At 37.7% G+C, this 21,626-nt stretch overlaps 1 pseudogene; it reads right to left on the reverse strand.

The window, feature by feature from the left end:
* Positions 1-270: 270 nt before the first annotated feature.
* Gm7627 lies at positions 271-21,398 on the reverse strand (annotated as a pseudogene).
* Between the last annotated feature and the right edge of the window lie 228 nt (positions 21,399-21,626).

A 21,626-nucleotide genomic window follows, 5' to 3' on the forward strand; every position in this document is an offset into this window, starting at 1 on the left:
TCAACATTAGGTAATTTATTCTCTCTCTCTCTCTCTCTCTCTCTCTCTCTCTCTCCCTCTCTCCCCCTCTCTCTTGTGTGTCTGTGTGTGTGTGTGTGTGTGTGTATATGTGTGTGTGAGAGAGAGAGAGAGAGAGAGAGGGAGGGAGGGAGGGAGAGGGAGAGGGAGGGAGAGAGAGAGAGAGAGAGAGAGAGAGAGAGAGAGAGAGAGAGAGAGAGAACTTCTCCCTTGCTCTCCGTGTCCTTGCTGGGGTGGGTGGACCAGGGTTTCTTACTCCTTGGAGGCCATGTAAGCCAAGAGGTTCACCCCCTGTAGCTGTAGCTGTGTTCATTGTCATAGCAGGAAATGAGCTTTACAAAGTTGTATTGAGAGCAATGCCAGCTCCAGCATCAAGGGTATAAGAGTGGGAGTTGCTGTTGAAGTTTCAGGAGACAACCTGGTCCTCAGTGTAGCCCAGGATGCCCTTCAATGGGCCCTCAGATGCCTGCTTCACCACCCTCTTGATGTTATCATACTTGGCAGGTTTCACCAGGCAGCATGTCAGATCCACAACAGAGACAATGGTGGTAGGAACATGGAAGGCCATGCCAGTGAGCTTCCTATTCAGCTGTGGTATGACCTTGCCCACAGCCTTGGAAGCACCAGTGGATGCAGGAATGTTCTTGGCAGCCCCACAAACACCATACCACAGCTTTCTAGAGGGGCCATCCACAATCTTCTGAGTAGCAGTGATGGCATGTATCATGGTCATGAGCCCTTCTATGATGCCACAGTTGTCTTGGATGACCTTGGCCAGGGTGTCTAAGCAGTTGGTGGTACAGGATGCATTGCTGACAATCTTGAATGAGTTGTCATATTTCTTGTGGTTCATACTCATCACAAACATGGGGGCATTGGCAGAAGGGATACAGATGACCATTTTTGTCCGACCCTTCAGTGGGCCCCGGGTCTTCTCTGTGGTGGTGAAGATGTCAGTAGACTCTACAATGTACTCAGCACCAGCATCACCCCATTTGATGTTAGCAGGATCTCACTCCTGTAGGATGGTGATGGGCTTCCTGTTGATGACAAGCTTCCCATTCTCGGCCTTGACTGTGCCATTGAATTTTCATGTGTGGAATCATCCTGGAACATGTAGACCATGTAGTTGAGGTCAATGAAGAGGTTGTTGATGGTAACAATCTCCACTTTGCCAAGTGGAGAGCAGATGGCAGCCCTGGTAACCAGGCGCCCAATATGACCAAATCTGTTCACACCGACCTTCACAATTTTGTCTATGGGACGAGACTGGCACTGCACAAGACGATGTGGCTGTCTCTGGAACAGGGAGGAGCAGAGAGCTGGTAGTTTATTCTCTTAATTTAGGGAGGTGAGATCACTTTGTCTATGACAGATCCTGGTGAGTTATCTCTAGAAGGATTGAATATTGACAGATACACTTGAGGGCAGGTGAAGGAACTTGAAATTGATATACTCACCAAAGAAAATAAGGGTTCTAGATTTAGCTACTCACATGCTAGTAAGCCATTCACAACAAATGAATGTTGAGAGTACTGGAAGTGTATGACGCAAGCAGATTGGGAAGCCTAGCATTGCTTCACTGCCATAGCTAAATATAATAATCATACCCTTGGCCCTGTGTGTCACCATCTGTATTAGTCAGGGTTCTCTAGAGTCACAGAACTTATGGATAGTCTCTAGATAGTAAAGGAATTTATTGATGACTTACAGTCGGCAGCCCAATTCCCAACAATTGTTCAGTCGCAGCTGTGAATGGAAGTCCAAGGATCTAGCAGTTACTCAGTCTCACGCAGCAAGCAGGAGAAGGAGCAAGAGCAAGAGCAAGAGCTAGACTCCCTTCTTCCAATGTCCTTATATTGTCTCCAGCAGAAGGTGTAGCCCAGATTAAAGGTGTGTTCCACCACACCTTTAATCCCAGATGAAAGGCGTAGCCCAGATTAAAGGTGTGTTCCTTAAACTCGGAGATTCAATCTTCTGGAATCCATAGCCACTATGGCTCAAGATCTTCAAATCAAGATCCAGATAAGGATCTCCAAGCCTCCAGATAAGGGTCACTGGTGAGCCTTCCAATTCCGGATTGTAGTTCATTCCAAATATTGTCAAGTTGACAACCAGGAATAGCCACTACACCATCTTAATAGAAACAAACGTTGTCCAGTTCAAATGGCGACAGTATGGGGAAAGCAATAATCATGTTATAATTGTTATTTCAGATAAATTAGCAGGTTACAAGATTTTTTACATTTTGTGACACCATTAAATATGACAGCCTGAGCATCAACTGTGAAAATGCAGAAAGGTGGTTTAAAAATAGCCTTTCTACAATGTGTTCTTTCATCTAAAAGGTGATGACTTGGTGCTCTAAAGTCCAGGGGAGCTTCCCATTTCAGCAGTCTAACATTACTTGGCAGGAATTTCCAGGGTACTTGGAGAAGTTGGTTTATGGGATAAGGCTTTGACAGACTCCCAAATCTTTCAAGTCCATCATAAGTACATGTGCATACTGTAGCTTTGTCCTAAGGAAACAAAGGCTATAACAAAACTGTCCTCTCCAAAGTGATGTTTTGCAAGCTTGTATAGTAATTATTTTTAAAGCTGACCTTTGGGTAGAAGTATTTAGAATCAGATGAAGACATAGGTTCTAAGGAATGTGTAAACTAGGTCTCCTCATTCTATCTCACTGTATAACGCTTACTAAGATGTTAAGATAGAACAAGGAGTCAAGTGATGTACTTCTCAGTCTCTAGAAGCATGATGATGATATTGGACTAGACCTCTGAACCTGTAAGCAAACCCCAATTAAGTGTTGTCCTTTATAAGATTTGCCTTGGTCATAGAAAGCAAGGAAATGCTTAAGTGGGGCTTAATGGGCCATCCTTACAAGAATATGGAAGACATTGGTAGTGAGGAGGATTTGAACTTTGCATACCTGGCCCAAGAGTTTTCAATGGAGACGAATTTCAATATGTGGCAAAGAGACTGTTTTGTGGTATTTTGATGAAGAATGTGGCTACCCTTTGCCCTTGTCTGAAGAGTTTATCTGAGGCTAAGGTAAAGAGATTTATATTAATTGCATTGACAAAGGAAGTCTCAAAAAATGCCCAGCAGAAACTTTGTTTTCCAGTTTAGCCTCATGAAGAAAATTCTGATTAAGCACAGCAAGCTTAAAAATAGAAAATACAAAATGTACAATCCAAGTAACAATAAAGGGTTATCAGAAATAGAGCTGAATCCTGTGTTCAAGGAGATAGAGAGATTAATGAAGTGTTGGTCTCATGGCAAGTTCCAATCTAGCTAAGCTTATTGTTAGTGTTTATAGTTGAACAAGGAATAGTTTGGACTTTTAATCAGGAATAAACTACAATCCAGAAGCACAATCACACTTGTGATCCAAATATTGAGGCTAAGATACAGGCTGTTGATTCAGATCTTGAGGAACAGTGGCCATGAAAGCTTAGGTCCAACCATGGTAGTACAGGTCTTTTATCTCAGCATTCTGGAAACAGAGCCATGCAAATATCTGAGTACAATGTCAATCCATAGAGCAAGTTTTAGGACTGTGAAGTTTAGGCAGAGAGGGAGTTGAAAAACAGAAAGATGGTAGTAGAACAAGGGGACCATGTTCCAGCCCCAAAGCAGCAGAACTCAGCAGCTTAGGCCATATGGCTCTGGCTTTAGAGTCAAGAATAGAAGGGAATGCTCAGACAATAGATGCTGTTTAGCTGGAGCTAAAAATTAGCAGTGATTAAGAAGAGACTAGCATCATTGAGGTGAAATTTTCTGAGAAGTGTTTTCTGAGAGCACAAAGAAAATTTATTCTAGAAATAGCCAAGGTTGTGTCTCATGCTATAGCTGGACTTGATAATGTGTAAGAATCACCCAAGTGGTATTGGTTTTAAATAAATGAAGGGGTCATAGAAAGCAGCTGAAGCTTGGCAGTATGAGAGGCCAGAGAAGGCCATTGGTTAAGGTACAGCCTCAGTTAGGACTGAAGGCATCATGCAAAGAAGGTGAGGCTTGGTACCATGAAGAGAGCCTATGAGAGGCTATTGGTGAAGCCTAGCTGCAGCAGAAGACTCCAGCATATTCAGGATGTCAGTACCATGGGATGACCACCAAGAACAGCAGGAACAGTGGAGTGGAGTCAATCAGAACCTGGAGTGCTTTAGAGGAAAGAACTAGAGATGTGACTCAAAAACCCTTTGGAGGAGCCCAGAAGGTCATGTATGGATCCCAACATTGGAACAAGAAGCTATAAAGTTAAAGTTGTCATGGATACTCCAAGATGTTAGAGACTCCAGAGCTATAGGACACCAGCTGAGGAAAGTTTCTTACTGGGAGTGGAACCAGACCAAAAGAAAGAAATGTGTGACAGTCATCAAAGCAAAAAGGACTTGAAGACCTGATGAGTGCTTTGGCATCAGATACAGAGATGTAGATTTTGGAGCTTCCCCAGCTGGTTTTTAATCTTGTGTTTGTCCAGGATTTTCTAATGATATCATTTTAGAATGGTAATGTATATCCTGTGATGTTGGAGGTATGTGATCTGCCTTTTGATTTTCAGTTTATAGGGGATTATATTTAATTGATTGGATGAATCTCAGAAGAGATTTGAACTTTTAAACATTGTTGAGTCTGTGATAGACTGTGGGACTTTTGAAGTTTAACTAAATGTATTTGGATTATGCTATGCCTAGGCATGGCCCACATAGACTCATGTGTTTGAACAAGCTTATGGGTGCCAGGGAGTGGAATGTGGTGGTTTGAATCTGCTTGGCCCAGAGAATGGCACTATTAGAAGGTGTGGCCTTATTGAAGGAAGTATGTCACTGTAGGAGTGTGAGTTCTGGTATTGCCTCTCTGTATACATTACACATTTCCAACAGCTGGATGTTTAGAAATAAGACAAGATGTTTTAAAGTCCCATGGTATTGGGAGCAGTATTCTCATAAACTTGAAAGGTTCTTTGGTGGTTTAAACTTGTGAGACATTATGTCACCATTGTATGAGGTGACTGTCATCTGTATGAATGAGGGGGGCCACAGAAAGCAAATGGTAAATATAGTTTAGGCAATAGGAAAATAGACCAATGAGAGGACTATGTAGGAAGATCTTCATAACTGCTGTTTTATAATTTACTGTTCTTTTAAAACTTAGGTTTTAAATTTTCCAGTATTTTTTTAAAAGTTAAAACTACTATTTTATATTTATTAGAGCATACAGAAATAATCCCTTGGACAAAGAAGCTTTATATCCATATTAAATATATGTTAAAGCCAAAGTCATTATGAATTCCTGACATAGAAGAATAATGATATAAGAATGAATATTTGTGGATGATGAATTAATATTAATCTATCACAAATATTTATTGGATTAGTATGAAAATCATAAAAATATTAACAGAATTTTAGAGAAATATGAACAAATATTCTGAGATATTTTGAAACATATATAAAATATATGAAGTAAACATATTGCAGTTACATACTTAGGAGTTAATATATATATATCCATGTATATATGCATATATATGTTATATATATTGTTATAATATACAGATCATGTTATATATATGATGTATGTACATTATTTATTTTTATATAGATTATTATATATCTTCTAGTATATACATGATATATGATATGTGACAGATGACACATGACATGTTACATGTTATATTTTATACATTAAAATTGTACATAATATACTGTCTAACAGGGTTTTACTGCTGTGAACAGACACCATGACCAAGGCAAGTCTTATAAAAAACAAAATTGAATTGGGGCTGGCTTACAGGTTCAGAGGTTCAGTCCATTATAATCAAGTTGGGAGCATGGCAGCATCCAGGCAGGAATGGTGTAGGCAGAGCTGAGAGTTCTACGTCTTCATCCAAAAGCTGCTAGTGGAAGACTGACTTCCAGGCACCTAGGGTGAAAGTATTAAGCCCACACCCACAGTGACACACCTACTCCAACCAGGTCACACCTATTCCAACAAGGCCACTCCTCCAAATGGTGCCACTCACTCCCTGGTCCAAGAATATACAAACCATCACATATACTATATATTATCATTGTACATTATATATTGTTCATTACATTTTATATATTAAATATTATGTGTTGTACATGTTATATTGTATAGTACATATTATACACCATATATTGTGTATTATATACTACATACTACATATCACATAAAACATACTACATATTATATATCCACTATATACTATGTGTTATGTGCTTTTGCTATATGCTAAATGCTATATATAAAACTTTATACATCTTATATCATATATTATACATTACATCTTATATATTAATTATATATTATATATTATACCTACTATATTATATATTGTGAATGCATATATACATATATTTACACATATATAATATCCATTATTATTGATATATGAGTTTGTATAATATACATGTATTTTACATATATCTATATATATGCTCCACTATATAAACATGATATTTTATGATACATAGATAGATAGATAGATAGACCTTTAAAAAAGAGGTCAGAGTCCATAAATTTGCGATTAAGCAAGGGAATAGATGCGAGAGGTTGGAGAATCAAAAAGGAAAGGAGAAATTTAATTATAATTTAGTTATAGTTAAATTATAATTAAATTATAATTTAAATTTAAAAATAAAATAATTTTAAAATTGAAAGGAATAAAGATTAGATGAATTTTGGAAGTGCCATAAGAGAGACTCAGGAGAATGTTCAGGGAGAGAAAGTGGAGTAGACATAGTAGAAATATGCTCTGTGGATATATGACATTCAAAAGGAATACATAAAAACATCATTATAAAAACATATCAGTAAATTTTCAAACATTAAAGATAAGGCAAGAAACTTATATTTTAATAACTATATGCCTTCTAATTTGTTTTATTATTCTTATTGGTACATTTTATTTTATTTTATTTAATATTTTCCTGTATTCCCATGAAATCTTTCTCTCTTTCCAGTCCAACTTCTATTAAGTCAACTCGGTACTATTGATTCTCATTTCCAATCAGTGCTGTGTTGTTAGTTTCTTTTGTCTTCTTTCTTTGAACTAGAGAATCAGGACAATTGCTAACTGACTCTTCTCATGGCTGAATTCCTAGATTAAACTCAGTTTGGGTTTGTCAATAAACAAACTCAAGAGTGAAGAAAAACAATATGAAAATAAAAGGAAGAGACAGAATGTACAGGAGAATTAGATTCTAAACCATGGTAAGTTATAATTGTGCCTTCAGTAAGACTGGGCCCGTTATTTTAGAATTTAAATTACTTTGTAACTTAAAGAATAGAGAGTTTGTAGACTACCTTCTGCCTATGTTGTTCAGTGTTATTATTTACCAATTCTCCTATAGTACTTTCCAAAAGTTCTATAGAACTTTTGCTGTTAGAACTTTATTAAGAAGTACCAAAGACATGAGATTTTTACTCCTCTGTGTTTTTCAAATTAAAAGTCATGCATCAATTTTATTCATTTTGAAAAAACCATGATACTCATGGAGCTAATGCAGAAGACATTACTCACAGCACAGCAGGCAGTGCCAATTTCATGTTCCTGTCCATTCTCAGTGTCTCTGCAGATTCCCCAGGGACCCTTGCACATGATGAGATTGTAACTGAAGCACGAAACCCTAGGACTACATTAGAGGAATGATTTAAAAAAAAAGATATTCTACTTCAGAGCAATAGAATAGTAGTAGGATAGCAGTACTTATGAACTAATATTTATGAATTAATATATCTATTCATCTATAATGTATATACATATATAATAGAATATTATATAAAATAGAAAATAAAATAGTAGAGTAGTAATGGTATACATTATACATGTATAGTACACACATGTATAATAAATATATACATATAAGATAGAATGATACATATACATATATATAATACAGTACATATTATATATATAGTATATACAATAAATTAATAGAATAGCAATAGAATTCGTCCTTCTCCATGGGCCATGGCCATTCTCCACACAGATGTCTTTATAAAGATAGTTTAAACAAGAAAGATTGTTGGACTGTAACTATAGATTATACAGAAACTTGACAGATACAATGGATTGTTCTCTTCCAAGACTAATTTTGCTGCTACCGCTGCCTTGACTGACACTATGTGGAAGATAATACATTTCTCCTGGGTTTTCTCAACATTACCTCTCATGACATGAATGTAGGGAATATAACTTAGAACACATAGCATTCCCTTTTAATTATACTCTTTATTGTTAGGAAAGCAAGCACAAACAAAGCAATGGAGCAAATGAAAGCTTTTCCAAAGTGTTAATGAAAGCACTGGGTACTTTGAGTACTTACTGTGAATCTATCCACAAAAGCTTCAATCCATGCCTTTATCCACAGAATCTGTAAACACATTGATTTTACCTTGGCAGTGGATAACATGCGTAGGCTAGGAAGCTAGTTGAATGCCATCATTTTCTCCTGAGGATACCTTTGTATATTGTCTTGCAGATGAAATGTATAATAAATAGCACCATTATTGTAAAAGTGTGTCCATTGCTGAAGCAAATATCAGGGTTCCTGAAATGACCCATGTCTTTAGTTAAGACCAATGTTGGCTTTAGCTTGTACTCGCCTCCATTTCCATTTACTTGAACAAATGTTCTCTCATGCGTGTAATTTCCTTCATAACTCTGCATTTTCCAAAGCCAAATTTAAAGCAAGCATAGGCCAAGACAGCACTTGCTGTGACTTTTGCTACAACAGTATTGGATTCAGCTCTAAAAGTTGATTGCTTAAAAATTTCCCATCTCTTAGGTCACTAGCCTATTTATTACTTATTAAGAGTCTTGTGTTTTTAAATTTCTTTCTACTACAATGAGAAGCTATTTTCTCTCTTGATAGTATTTTATACTTTAATTTTTTGGTGATTTATCCATTATCTCTCAATGGGTTGTTACTTAGAAACACCAATCTTTTTCAAAATATTCTTTTGTGACTATTTGAATCTAGATTTGTTAAAGTGACATTAAACCAAGATCTCAAAATCTACAGTTTTAATTACATGTCTTATTCTCAAATCAAGCCATTATTATGAGGGACACACTTGATGATTGCAGCAGGCTAACCTATCTCTCAGCTGCTTCACTTCATTACAGATCTGAAGGCTGGATGCAATAACTGCTTTTCTAATTCTATAGATGTTCTGTAACTACCAATAATATATTTTCCCAAATTTGGTTATAGAAAATGTAATTTTTAAGAGTCATGATGAAACACATGCACTAGAGATAGGCATGATAGCACATGTCTGTCTGTAATCTATGAAACAGGAAGACCATCAGTCAGCCTGGGCTGGAAATAAAGATGCTGTGGAAGAAACACAAACCAACAAAACACACAAAACACACAGTAACGTGACTTGAAATTATGGGAAAAGAAACAGTAGAATATAGTCTTGCAGAAAGTAAAGCATAAAACTGAAGAGCTTGGAGCTAACTACTTAAGAAGTACAACTGAAAAAGGTAAGCAAGAGGAGGCCGGATAACTGCTGCAAGCAACAGAAATGTGACTCAGTTTACCTCGTTGCTTTCAGCATGGTCAGATACCATGCAAGGATGGGATGAGGTAAATAGCATTCAGAGTCCCCCTGTATTGCCATTTGTGTTGTATTGATGAAAAGCTATCAGTTAACAATTTAAAATCAAAATACAATTTCTCAGCCTAAAAGTATATTATATAGCCAGTTAGATTAGTCTATTTTTTTTTTCATGGTGATATTATTTTTTCCATTTTTTATTAGGTATTTATCTCATTTACATTTCCAATGCATTACCAAAAGTCCCCCATACCCACCCACCCCCACTCCCCTACCCACCCACTCCCCCTTTTTGGCCCTGGCGTTCCCCTGTACTGGGGCATATAAAGTTTGCGTGTCCAATGGGCCTCTCTTTCCAGTGATGGCCGACTAGGCCATCTTTTGATACATATGCAGCTAGAGTCAAGAGCTCCGGGGTACTGGTTAGTTCATAATGTTGATCCACCTATAGGGTTGCAGATCCCTTTAGCTCCTTGGGTACTTTCTCTAGCTCCTCCATTGGGAGCCCTGTGATCCATCCATTAGCTGACTGTGAGCATCCACTTCTGTGTTTGCTAGGCCCCAGCATAGTCTTGCAAGAGACAGCTACATCTAGGTCCTTTCGATAAAATCTTGCTAGTATATGCAATGGTGTCAGCGTTTGGATGCTGATTATGGGGTGGATCCCTGGATATGGCAGTCTCTACATGGTCCATCCTTTCATCTCAGCTCCAAACATACCTCTCCTGGGCATATATCCAGAAGATGCCCCAACTGGTAAGAAGGACACATGCTCCACTATGTTCATAGCAGCCTTATTTATAATAGCCAGAAGCTGGAAAGAACCCAGATGCCCCTCAATAGAGGAATGGATACAGAAAATGTGGTACATCTACACAATGGAGTACTACTCAGCTATTAAAAAGAATGAATTTATGAAATTCCTAGTTAGATTAGTCTTAACAGATTAGCACAGACTGGGGGATTACACAATAGAAATTTACTTTTCTAAGAGTTCTGGAGGCTGGAGATCTGAAATTAAAATGTGGTTTCTTATTAAAATATTATTGGCCATTGATGGCCCTTTCTCTTTGATCCCATACCTGCTTTTCCATGTGTCTTTACCTTCCACATGTCCTTCTCCTGCTATGAGGATTGCATTCATGTTGAGTTAAGACACCGTGTAATTGATAACTTTTTTATATGAAATCATCACATTAAAATTTGCATCTCAAAACCCAACAAGAATCTGCTTCCACAGACTCCCCATTAAACTCATGGATTGAAAATATGTGCTAAATTATTTTCACTTATACTAAGCATCTATGTTTTTTAAAGTGTGTCATTATCCTTTGAGCAGTGTAATCGGGCAATGATTTTTCACAGTGTTAACATATTAGAGATATTGTCATCTTAGAGTGATGTGTATAGACTATATGAAAATAACTGTTTTATGTGTAGAATCTGGGTATCCATGATGAACTATGTATTTTGGTACCAGTTAGAAAGGGAATTGACAGGTAAGACAATTCAGGATGTAAACTGCCCTTGCCTAGTAACTTGAGCTTCCTGAGTGCCTCTTACGTGAACTGAGCACACACCTATCTCATCTGCAGTAAATGCCCAACATCCCCTTTCCACCCCTCACCTCCTTTTCTGAGGCAACATTCCTCTCATTTGTAGGTAGGAGGCCACTTTTTCTATACTTGAGTACTTTCTCAGCTCTGGAATGGATTTCAGTAATTATTCATAAAATGTATTTGCCATCCCCGACATCTTGGCAACTCTCAGCAAAGTTAAACCCTTCTAGGATCTAACAAATCCTAACATTTGATGTGAAGGAAAAGGCTCAAACATTTTCCACGTGTAGTTTTCAATTTTTATTTTTATTATTATTATTATTTTTGAGACAGGGTTTCTCTGTATAGTCTTGGCTGTTCTGGAACTCACTCTGTAGACCAGGCTGGCCTCGAACTCAGAAACTCACCTGTCTCTGCCTCCCAAGTGCTGGGATTAAAGGCATGTGCCACCATGCCTGGCTTCAAAATTCTTTCTTAAAGAAATCCAGGTTCTCACAACAATCCCTGTGATCAGATGTTTCTGTTGCTCTTTCTAGACCATTCAGAGTCTCGGGGAGGTAACTTCAGTAATCTTATTACTCACTCCCCAGATACCACCTCTGAGCCCTAATGCTTTGAGTTGAACAATATTGATTATCTTAAACATTTGTATTAAAATACGAATATTCTCAGGAAAAAAAGAATTGCTTTCTTTGACTACTATAAACATGTATTCTTAGGTAACAAATTAACTTTCCACTAGAAATAAGAACCCTTCTTAATAAAACAACTAGTTTCTTGCTTAGTTAAACATGGAGAAACCCTAACAGAGCACATGATAGTCTATAAGCCAGTTCATTCGTGTGAATTTGATCACAGGAATATGCCATAGTCCTTATGATGGTAAATATAATTTTGGGCAAAAAAAAATGGCCAGAGGAAGAAATGTGTGTTTTTAAAGGATATTTTATGGGGGTAAAAACTAGAAAAACACTGAATATAGAAGTATTACTTGATAGATATTCTCTAAATATTATACTTGTTTATTCACTGTTTCTGGCAAAATAAGAAAGAAAATAAAGCAAAAAGAAATAACACCTTTCTTGTTTTTCAGCTTTTCAAGAACAACCAGAGTTAGGTAGGTAGAAAGGTAGAAATGGATATGAGAAAGGATGGAAGAGAATATGAACAAACACATTGTAGGTTGTTGTCCAAAAAATGAGTAAAAATTTTACAATGGAAAGAAACAAAAATTCAGCCCTAAAAAGTAGGTAACGTACAGCTTCTCCTCCTGGCTGTTTTAATGAATGTCAGGTAACAAAGAGGAGAGGTGAGACCTGAAAGAATACAGCCACCGACTGGAAAAGAAGATACGAAAGTTCATAGGTGAACAGTGACAGAATGAGGAGGCAAGGCAGATATCCTCTCTCTTCCCAGGAATACTATAATTTTAGCTTTTTCTATAGTACAGCCTTGCTAAAGGTGCTACAAAAATTCACCCAATGTTGCTGCCAATATAGTAGACAACCAAGAAAAAGAAGTTGTAGTCAAACATGGAGAAAGGACTTCATTTGAGGAAAAGCTATATTTCTTTCATAAATATGTAATCGCCAATGAATGTTTAGTCTCTTCATTTAAAAAAACAAAACAAACAAACAAAAAAAGAAAGTGAAAAGATGCACTCTGGTATTGAAGGTAATGAAGTAAAAAGGCATCATTTGAAAGTTTGTGGTTCTCCAAATATGGTAGTCTGAGGGAGGGGAATGGTTACATAATAATGGTTCTACTCGTGAATAAAATTATAAATTAAGCTTCAGAGAGCTTCCTGGCCCTTCTATATTCTTTGCCTCATGAACTCACAATAAACATTATTTTCTTGCCTCTCTGCTCCTTTTATATACTTCCCTTCTCTCCATTTGATGACACCTCTCTGTCTATCTCTGTCTCTGTGTCTCTCTATGTCTCTCTGTCACTCTCTCTGTCTCTCTTACTCTCTGTCTATGTCTCTCTCTCACTCTCTGTCTCTCTGTCTCTGCCTCTCTCTCTCTCTCTCTCTCTCTCTCTCTCTCTCTCTCTCTCACACACACACACACACACACACACACACACACACACACACACACACAAAACACACTCACAGTCCTCCCCTTACTCTGGTACCTCAAGGCTTTCTGGTACTGTGATCTTGGTCATCTCAAACTCCAGAAAAGTCAGATTTTTCTATTGTTTATGAATTTCAGAGACTGTTATTTTACTATAGCAACATGTAGTAGTAAGGCAACATCTAATCATTTAGAAAAGAGTTGATTGAAGGAAAATGTGTGAGACCTAAAAAATAATAATATTGAGAACACTACAGAATCATATACCATCTGTAGAAAAATCAAGTAGTTAAAATTTCTGAAGTACATAAAAAATAAAGGATACAAATAAATGCAGGGCTGGGAAGAGAGTTCAGTCAGAAACATGATACCATCCTTGACAGAATGAGAGCTTGAATTCAGTCTCTAGAATCATCTTAAAGGAGCCAGGTTTGGTGTCATGCAATTGAAATCTCATCTATAGAGAGGTAGAGGCAGGTCCCTGAAGCTCACTGGCCAGCAGGCCTAGCCTATTGAATAACTCTGCGTACGAGTTCTCCATAAAAACAAATGTCAAGGTAGACAGTTTCTGAGAAACAGGCTGACCTCTAGCCACAAGAGTGATATTCACAGACATGCATGTCAACCACATCACATGTACCTGCAAAAACATGACCATGCATATACATGGACACATAAGGACACAGATACCTATTACAGTCTTTTCTCTGCAAATTAAAAGTGACGTGTAGACTGGCATCACAGCAAGAAGCAGCCATATGTACACCCCTTATTCAGTGGATAAGTAACAACCTCAGAAACCCAGATTCTACCCATGCATAGTTAAAGAGTGATACAATACAGTTTCAAGACAAATCAAATACAGTTCCAATACATGGTTTTTACTTCAATATTTATTTGTTCTAGGATGGATAGGGATATGGTGTCTTCATGGGAGCAAACCAACTAGAAGTCTGCCCCAGGAGCAAGAACTGGATGGAAGGGGAGTGGTATTTGGGAGGGCAGGCTTTTGGTGGATGATGGGTCCTGAGTCCACCAGGCTTCCAGAAGCAGCTCCAGGACTGGGTAGGGGGGGAGGTAGGAAGGTCCTTACCAACTGCTCTGAGTGCAGCAGGTCCTCTAATACAAAATTTGCATTAGGTTCAGTTGGATAGAGTATGAGTTTAAATAGTAAGTACAGAATGCAACTTTTGGGATCTCTGCTGAAAATTTCTTGAAAATTCTAGAAAAGACAAGATCATACTGAAGGTGTATTTAAATGAAACTACTATGAGAGGCATAGTATGTAACACTAATTTAATTGTGGGGTATTCTGACTAGTTTTATGTCATCTTGACACAAGCTGTAGTATTTGAGAGGAGGGAACATCAACTGAGAAAATTCCTCCAGAAGGTGTGCTTGCAGGAAAGCTTGGAGTGCATTTTCTTAGTGATTGATGTGGGAGGGGCCAACCCATTAGGGGTAGTTCCATTGCTTCCCTGGTGGACCTGGGATCTATAAAAAGGCAGACTGAGAAAGCCAGTAAGCAACACTCCTCTATGACTTCTGCATCAAGTCTTGCCTGCAGGTTCTTGTCTTGTTTGAGTTCCTGTCTTTAATTCCTTATATGAACAATGGTATGGAAGTGTAAGCAAAATATAGTCTTTCCTAACCTAACTGGACATGGCGCCATCACCTTTAACTCAGGGGACAGAGACAAGGTGAAGCTCTGTGATTCTGAGGTCAGCCTGGTCTACGTAGCGAATTCTTGAAGAGCCAGGGATCCATAGAGATAACTACCTCCCCTCAAAGAATCAAAATGATACAGAAAAAATGATATAAACTAAGAAACTCAAAAACTAATTACTAAGGATAATTACTTTGTATTGTTTGATTTTATATTAATAACTGAGTGTACGTATGTGCATGTGTATGTATGTGAATTTGTTTTACTTTTAAAAGAATATAGTTTTCTAAATAGTATGATACAAATTCTCTAATAAATCTGTTTAAAACAAAATGAATTTGTATGTGTCAATAAGAAAATATATCCCATCACTGGCACTGTGGAGGTATAGTATACACATGTGTGTATACTATATATGCTATGTATACATATAAATACACATATACTAGTATGTGTATATATACACACACACACACACATATATATGCTGAAAATATAAAAATAGTCTATTTTTCCTGTAGAGAATCTATATTCCATGAGGAATGAATACAAAAAGAAAAATGTGGAAGTTCAAATTATTAGCCAGAATGAATCCTAGCCTTTAGAAATCAAGATGATGAGAAAAGATTGGAAACAAATGACAGAGAAGAAAGTGTTGATACTTTGGAAGCCAAGTTCACTTGACAGCTATTTGAAGAAGATGAAATCTTTAGTTGTGTCAAATAATGCCTTTCAGTAAAGAAGGGTTAGGACTGAGAATCTCATTCTACTTTTAGCAATAGAGAGGTTACTACTGATCTCACTGAGAAAAACCTGTGTGAGTTCAGGCTGAGTTTAGCAAAGAATGAAGGTATAGCATCATAAGCGAAGCAGAGACTGCTGTCAAGGTATTCTGATGAAAGGAGACCAGAACGATGGGTTATAACTGTAGACCTCCATTTTAGAGCTAGTTTATGATATTTTACTATCACAAACTTTATATTATTCATTTATTACTTAGTTACTTACGCTGTTTTGTTTTTAAACAAGATATTATACAGCCCAGACTGATTTGAACTTGCCTTTTATCTCCAACTGGTCTTGAACTTCGGATTCTCCCGTGTCTGCCTCTCAAGTGCAGGCATTATAGCTCAAATTCTCCCATGTCTGGTTTTATAATAATTATTAATATTACTTTAAAACTGTATATGTACCAGTGTACTTGCATGTCAATATGAATGAACTAAAAGAGAAAAATGAACTTAAGGAAAGAACTCTGGGACAATGGGCTTTATTACCTATAAGGACAGAGTTCAAAGACAAAGAGGATAAACATTCTCAGTATCTCAGGTCCCTACTTGTAAAGAACTAGAATTTATGGTTGCTAGTGCTGTCAAGCACATAAATAGGTTGGTATTGGAACATTTTTGTTGCTTCTAGTTTTTTCAGTGAAAGAAGTAGCAATTGGGAACTGGAGATAGTACAAAAGAAGGAACATGAAACCAAGACTAGTATCTTGCTGTAATGTGTGGTATGGGTATCTGCAACAACAGTACAAAGAATCACTCTGGAATATAGAGGTTCATTCTCCTATCACAGGACGGTAAACTAACCCAACACTTAAAGAGGATCTCCAGGAGGTTCACATGTCTAGTGAAGTTTGTGGCGCACTGGTTTCAGAATGGCCAAGAATAGAATAGAAAAAATCAGCAGAACAGAAGGCATATAGTTATAGTATTGCCAGATAGCTTGGGTGAACATTTCGGCACTTGATAAAGATGTACAAGTAAGTTGGTGAAATTCAAATAAATGTAGGGTTAAGAGATATTTTGACACTATAATTTTAATTAGATGGATTCAGGACAATTGAATAATAACATGACCACAATGATGCTTCATAGAATTAAAATGTATGTCTGGAAAAAAATGAAGCCATGCAGAAGTGAAATTTTTAAAGTGAAAAAGATAGCTTTTTAGTAGGGTTGAGTGAAGATACAGTTTGGAAAATGGGACTAATTGGAAATCAAAAATTGGTAGTCATAGAGAGTACTGTTCAGACATGAGACGGGGTGGCTAATTAGTATTAATGAAACCAGTGTGAGCTGTGGGAAGAGTGAGGATATGAACTTAGGTGGAGAATCATATTCATAGCAGAAATGGACGTCAATAGAATGGTTGGATTGAATCCACGTAGGACAATCTACATGGGCAACAGAGTTATGAAGGACGATGACAACAATATCAGGAAAACTCCCCATGATCTAGGAACAGATTCTTTTTTTTTTTCTTTCTTTCCATTTTTTATTAGGTATTTAGCTCATTTACATTTCCAATGCTATACCAAAAGTCCCCCATACCCACCCACCCCCACTCCCCTACCCGCCCACTCCCCCTTTTTGGCCCTGGCGTTCCCCTGTTCTGGGGCATATAAAGTTTGTGTGTCCAATGGGCCTCTCTTTCCAGTGATGGCCGACTAGGCCATCTTTTGATACATATGCAGCTAGAGTCAAGAGCTCAGGGGTACTGGTTAGTTCATAATGTTGATCCACCTATAGGGTTGCAGATCCCTTTAGCTCCTTGGGTACTTTCTCTAGCTCCTCCATTGGGAGCCCTGTGATCCATCCATTAGCTGACTGTGGGCATCCACTTCTGTGTTTGCTAGGCCCCGGCATAGTCTCACAAGAGACAGCTACATCTGGGTCCTTTCGATAAAATCTTGCTAGTGTATGCAATGGTGTCAGCGTTTGGATGCTGATTATGGGGTGGATCCCTGGGTAAGGCAGTCTCTACATGGTCCATCCTTTCATCTCAGCTCCAAACTTTGTCTCTGTAACTCCTTCCAAGGGTGTTTTGTTCCCACTTCTAAGGAGGGGCATAGTGTCCACACTTCAGTCTTCATTTTTGTTGAGTTTCATGTGTTTAGGAAATTGTATCTTATATCTTGGGTATCCTAGGTTTTGGGCTAATATCCACTTATCAGTGAGTACATATTGTGTGAGTTCCTTTGTGAATGTGTTACCTCACTCAAGATGATGCCCTCCAGGTCCATCCATTTGGCTAGGAATTTCATAAATTCATTCTTTTTAATAGCTGAGTAGTACTCCATTGATTCTTAAAGGAACAAGTTATAGATAGGCTCAGGAGCCTATCAGCAATGAGGGAAAAAGAAGGTATTGGGATGTTCAGTCTGATGACTTGATACTGATGAGTGTTTTCAGAGAGGTGAGAGGATCTAGAAATGGGGTACAGGAGAGACAACTAGTTGACTTCCAGAGTCAATCACATGAAGGAGAGATTCCTTAAAACCTGTCAGAACAAGGTGCTTAGTCAAAGAACTTAAACAGCTCTGAATGAGTCAAGAGCAATAATGTTTGGAAGTTACAGGATGATTGTAAAGAGGTACAAAGATGGGAGGGTATCATTGTTGGAACTATTCCACCCTTAGCACTCTGGAGGCTAAACAGGGGGAAAATAATCCGTAACGTCCTAAGGCTATGTACTAGTCATCTAAGGCTGCTCTAATGACTTCCTAGAGAGGAGGTGGCTGACACAAGGCATCTTTTTTTCTTTCTTTCTTTCTTTCTTCCTTTCTTTCTTTCTTTCTTTCTTTCTTTCTTTCTTTTTTTTCTTTTCTTTTGCAGTTCTTGACTCTGGAAGCTGGAGTACTATCCATATCTATATCCAAATGAGGAACTGAAGAGTTCTTCCTTTTCTTGTTCACAGATGACTGACAATGTTCTTCTCTTTGCTTCTTTGTGTGAGAGAAAGCAAAGAGGCAGCACATGATTCTCTCTGTTTTTCCTCATAAGGACACTTGTGTGCTCAAATCACCTCCCAGTACCTCATCTCTAAGGAACATGATATTAGATTTTAGGATTCCAACATATGGGCTTTTGGAGAAAAGAAAATTCTACCCCAGGATCTTTGCGCGCGCTCTCTCTCTCTGTCTGTCTCTCTCTGTCTGTCTCTCTCTCTGTGTCTCTGTCTCTCTCTCCCTGTCTCTCTCTCTCTCTCTGTCTCTCTCTCTCTCTCATTGATTTATATAATATAACTCATATGCCCCAAAATGCTCCCTTTCCACAAGCTGAAAACATTACTGGATCAATCATCCTCATGTCCGTGTCTGTTTTGAATTCTCTTCTGGGCACTTCTAAGCATGCAACAAATTACTATGTTGTTCTCATTCCATAGTTCCCTCTGGACATCTGCTGATGAACACAAGGGATTAGGCAAGGGTGACCTCACTATGTTTAAACAGTTCTCCTGGGCTTCCCTTTGAAATAGTGATTGTGAGCATAAAGGCCATGGAGGGATGACGTTGGGTCGAGATTCTGGATGCATGTTGAAAATTGATGGGAGGAGAAGCCCTTGGTCCTGTGAAGGCTCTAAGTCCCAGTGTAGGGGAATGCCAGGGCCAGGAAGCTGGAGTGGGTGGGTTGGTGAGCAGGGGGAGGGGGGAGGAGATAGGGGGGTTTCAGAATGGAAACCAGGAAAGGGGATAACATTTCAAATGTAAATAAAATACATATCTAATAAAAAAGAAAATTGATCAATACTTTCTTATTTTCTTAATTTTGCCCATTATGACAACAACAGGATTAGTACAATGTTGTAATCATGTGTTGGTCTACTTCCTGCCTCTCAACACACACATACACACGCACACACACGTCTAACTTATTATCATTATATTTATAATATCATCACTATCATTATTACTTAATTCCCATCATTTGATTCCATTCCTCTTCCATATTATGTAATTTCTAGTATATTTACCAGGAATAAGTATTCATCACTGCTTTTAATTCTAATACCAATGGTAGAATCAAGAAATTTCCTGCTAAAATTATGTGTTTAATCTACTCCCTAGCTCTGGGCTTCATGTTTCTCAAGTTGTAGCTTCTAAACATTTCCAATCAAATTCAAAACCTGTAAACTGATTTTGTAACACATATAATTGGAAGAATGGTGTTTTTCAGTGAATTAGACCTTTATGTGTTCTCTGGCCTAAAGTCCTTCCACAGGTGACACAAATATGCTAATTAAAGGTCTGCCAAGCAGAGAGTGAGCGAGCTCTTTTTACAATGCTCTAAGGGTAAAATGAGAGTTAGACAGAAGCATTTCTCTTTACAGTATTTTATTTTTTTCTGAATTTCACTAAACAGAGCTGAAAAGAAACTAGTTACTAATAATTAGAGGCAAAGGGATTAAGACACCAGCCTGTTATATGGGCTCTCAAGCAGTGAGAGGTACAGTTGAGTTGCACATTCAATGACCACGGCATTCAGTGTCTGAAACGCCACTGACAGTGACCCTCCAGTATGACTCTATACCCTAGAGAAATGAAACCATCTTACTATAAAGATTAGTAAATAAGATTAATTATAGTTTGGGTAGAGGAAGTAGCATTATGGAGATTTACGGGCTACAATCATTAAGTGGAGACCCCATGGCACAAGAAGCAGAAGCACAAAGGTTTATTGCCTTAAATGTAAACTATGAAGACTTTATGTGGACCTTCATTTAATTATATTTTTAAATTCTCAATAAAAAATTGAAACAGTAGAAAATAGTGTATAGATTGGTGACACTGTGGTTCCTAATAAATTTTCACATAAACAATGTTTTCAGTCTATATTTAATTAATTAGTTAATTCTGTTGGTCACTTCTCAGGGTCCACTGTTTTTTTCCTACTTTGTTTAGAGCAATAAAGAAAAGATTTAGCATTTCCATTTTCATAGAATTCATATTATCATGCAAAAACTCACTATGCTCTGAAAAATATCGAATTTCAGTTATCACCTGTCTGTTATGAGTCTAATCTCTATTTGTAAACGGTGTGTCCCATGTTCTAGTTTGAGGGTTTCTTGCATGCATCAACTTGAACAGGCTACCCAGATGCTAGGGTAACTGGTAATATATTTATATTATCTCTGGATGAGACTATGAGAGTATTTCTGGAAGAGATTTGCCAATGAGATGGTAGATTCTGTTGGGGAGATTCACTGTCACCAACGTAGGCAGGCATTGTTGATTCTGTTGAAATCCTAACAGAAGAATAGAAGGTCCAAAGAGCTGATTTTCTATGCTCTTGAGCTCTTGACATTTAGTTACCTTGGGCATTAGAGTGCTTTCTCTGGACTTTGGGCTCTAAGAGATGCTACATTTCTAACTAGTGCCTCATTACTTCTCAAGGAAGATGTAGCTCTTATTAGTACTGTGTCCCAAAAGAAACCAGACTAAAACATTTCCATATAACTCCAAATGAATAAAAGATACTCACCATCTCCTTTCAGACACTCACATGTCCAATGATGATGCTATCTATCATCCATGATCTTCAAAGTGGAGATAAATATTGCTTTGGATTACTCACCATACTCCAGTTCTCCATTATCATTTTCTGGTGTTAATGACTCTGCCCCTGTGAATTGGCCTTGTTCCTCCATCTTCAGGAGTCTCCGACTTCCATTCACACCAATCCTCATTGTTCCTCACATAGACCACTATCACAGGTGCCTTGGTTTCTAGTCACTCCCCCTCCCCCTCTAATGCATTGTACCTATTGCCCTCAGAAAGATTTATAAAGTAGTTTACAAATATTACATGTGTAGATAGCAAAGATAATTGAGTTCTAAAGAAGATTCCATTTAACTCTCTGTATTTCAAAAAAAAAAAAAAAAAACAAAAACAAAAAAAAACAAACAAACAAAAAA

Source organism: Mus musculus, chromosome 7 (genome assembly GCF_000001635.26).
Source record: "Mus musculus strain C57BL/6J chromosome 7, GRCm38.p6 C57BL/6J".
Classification (NCBI taxonomy): Eukaryota; Metazoa; Chordata; class Mammalia; order Rodentia; family Muridae; genus Mus; species Mus musculus.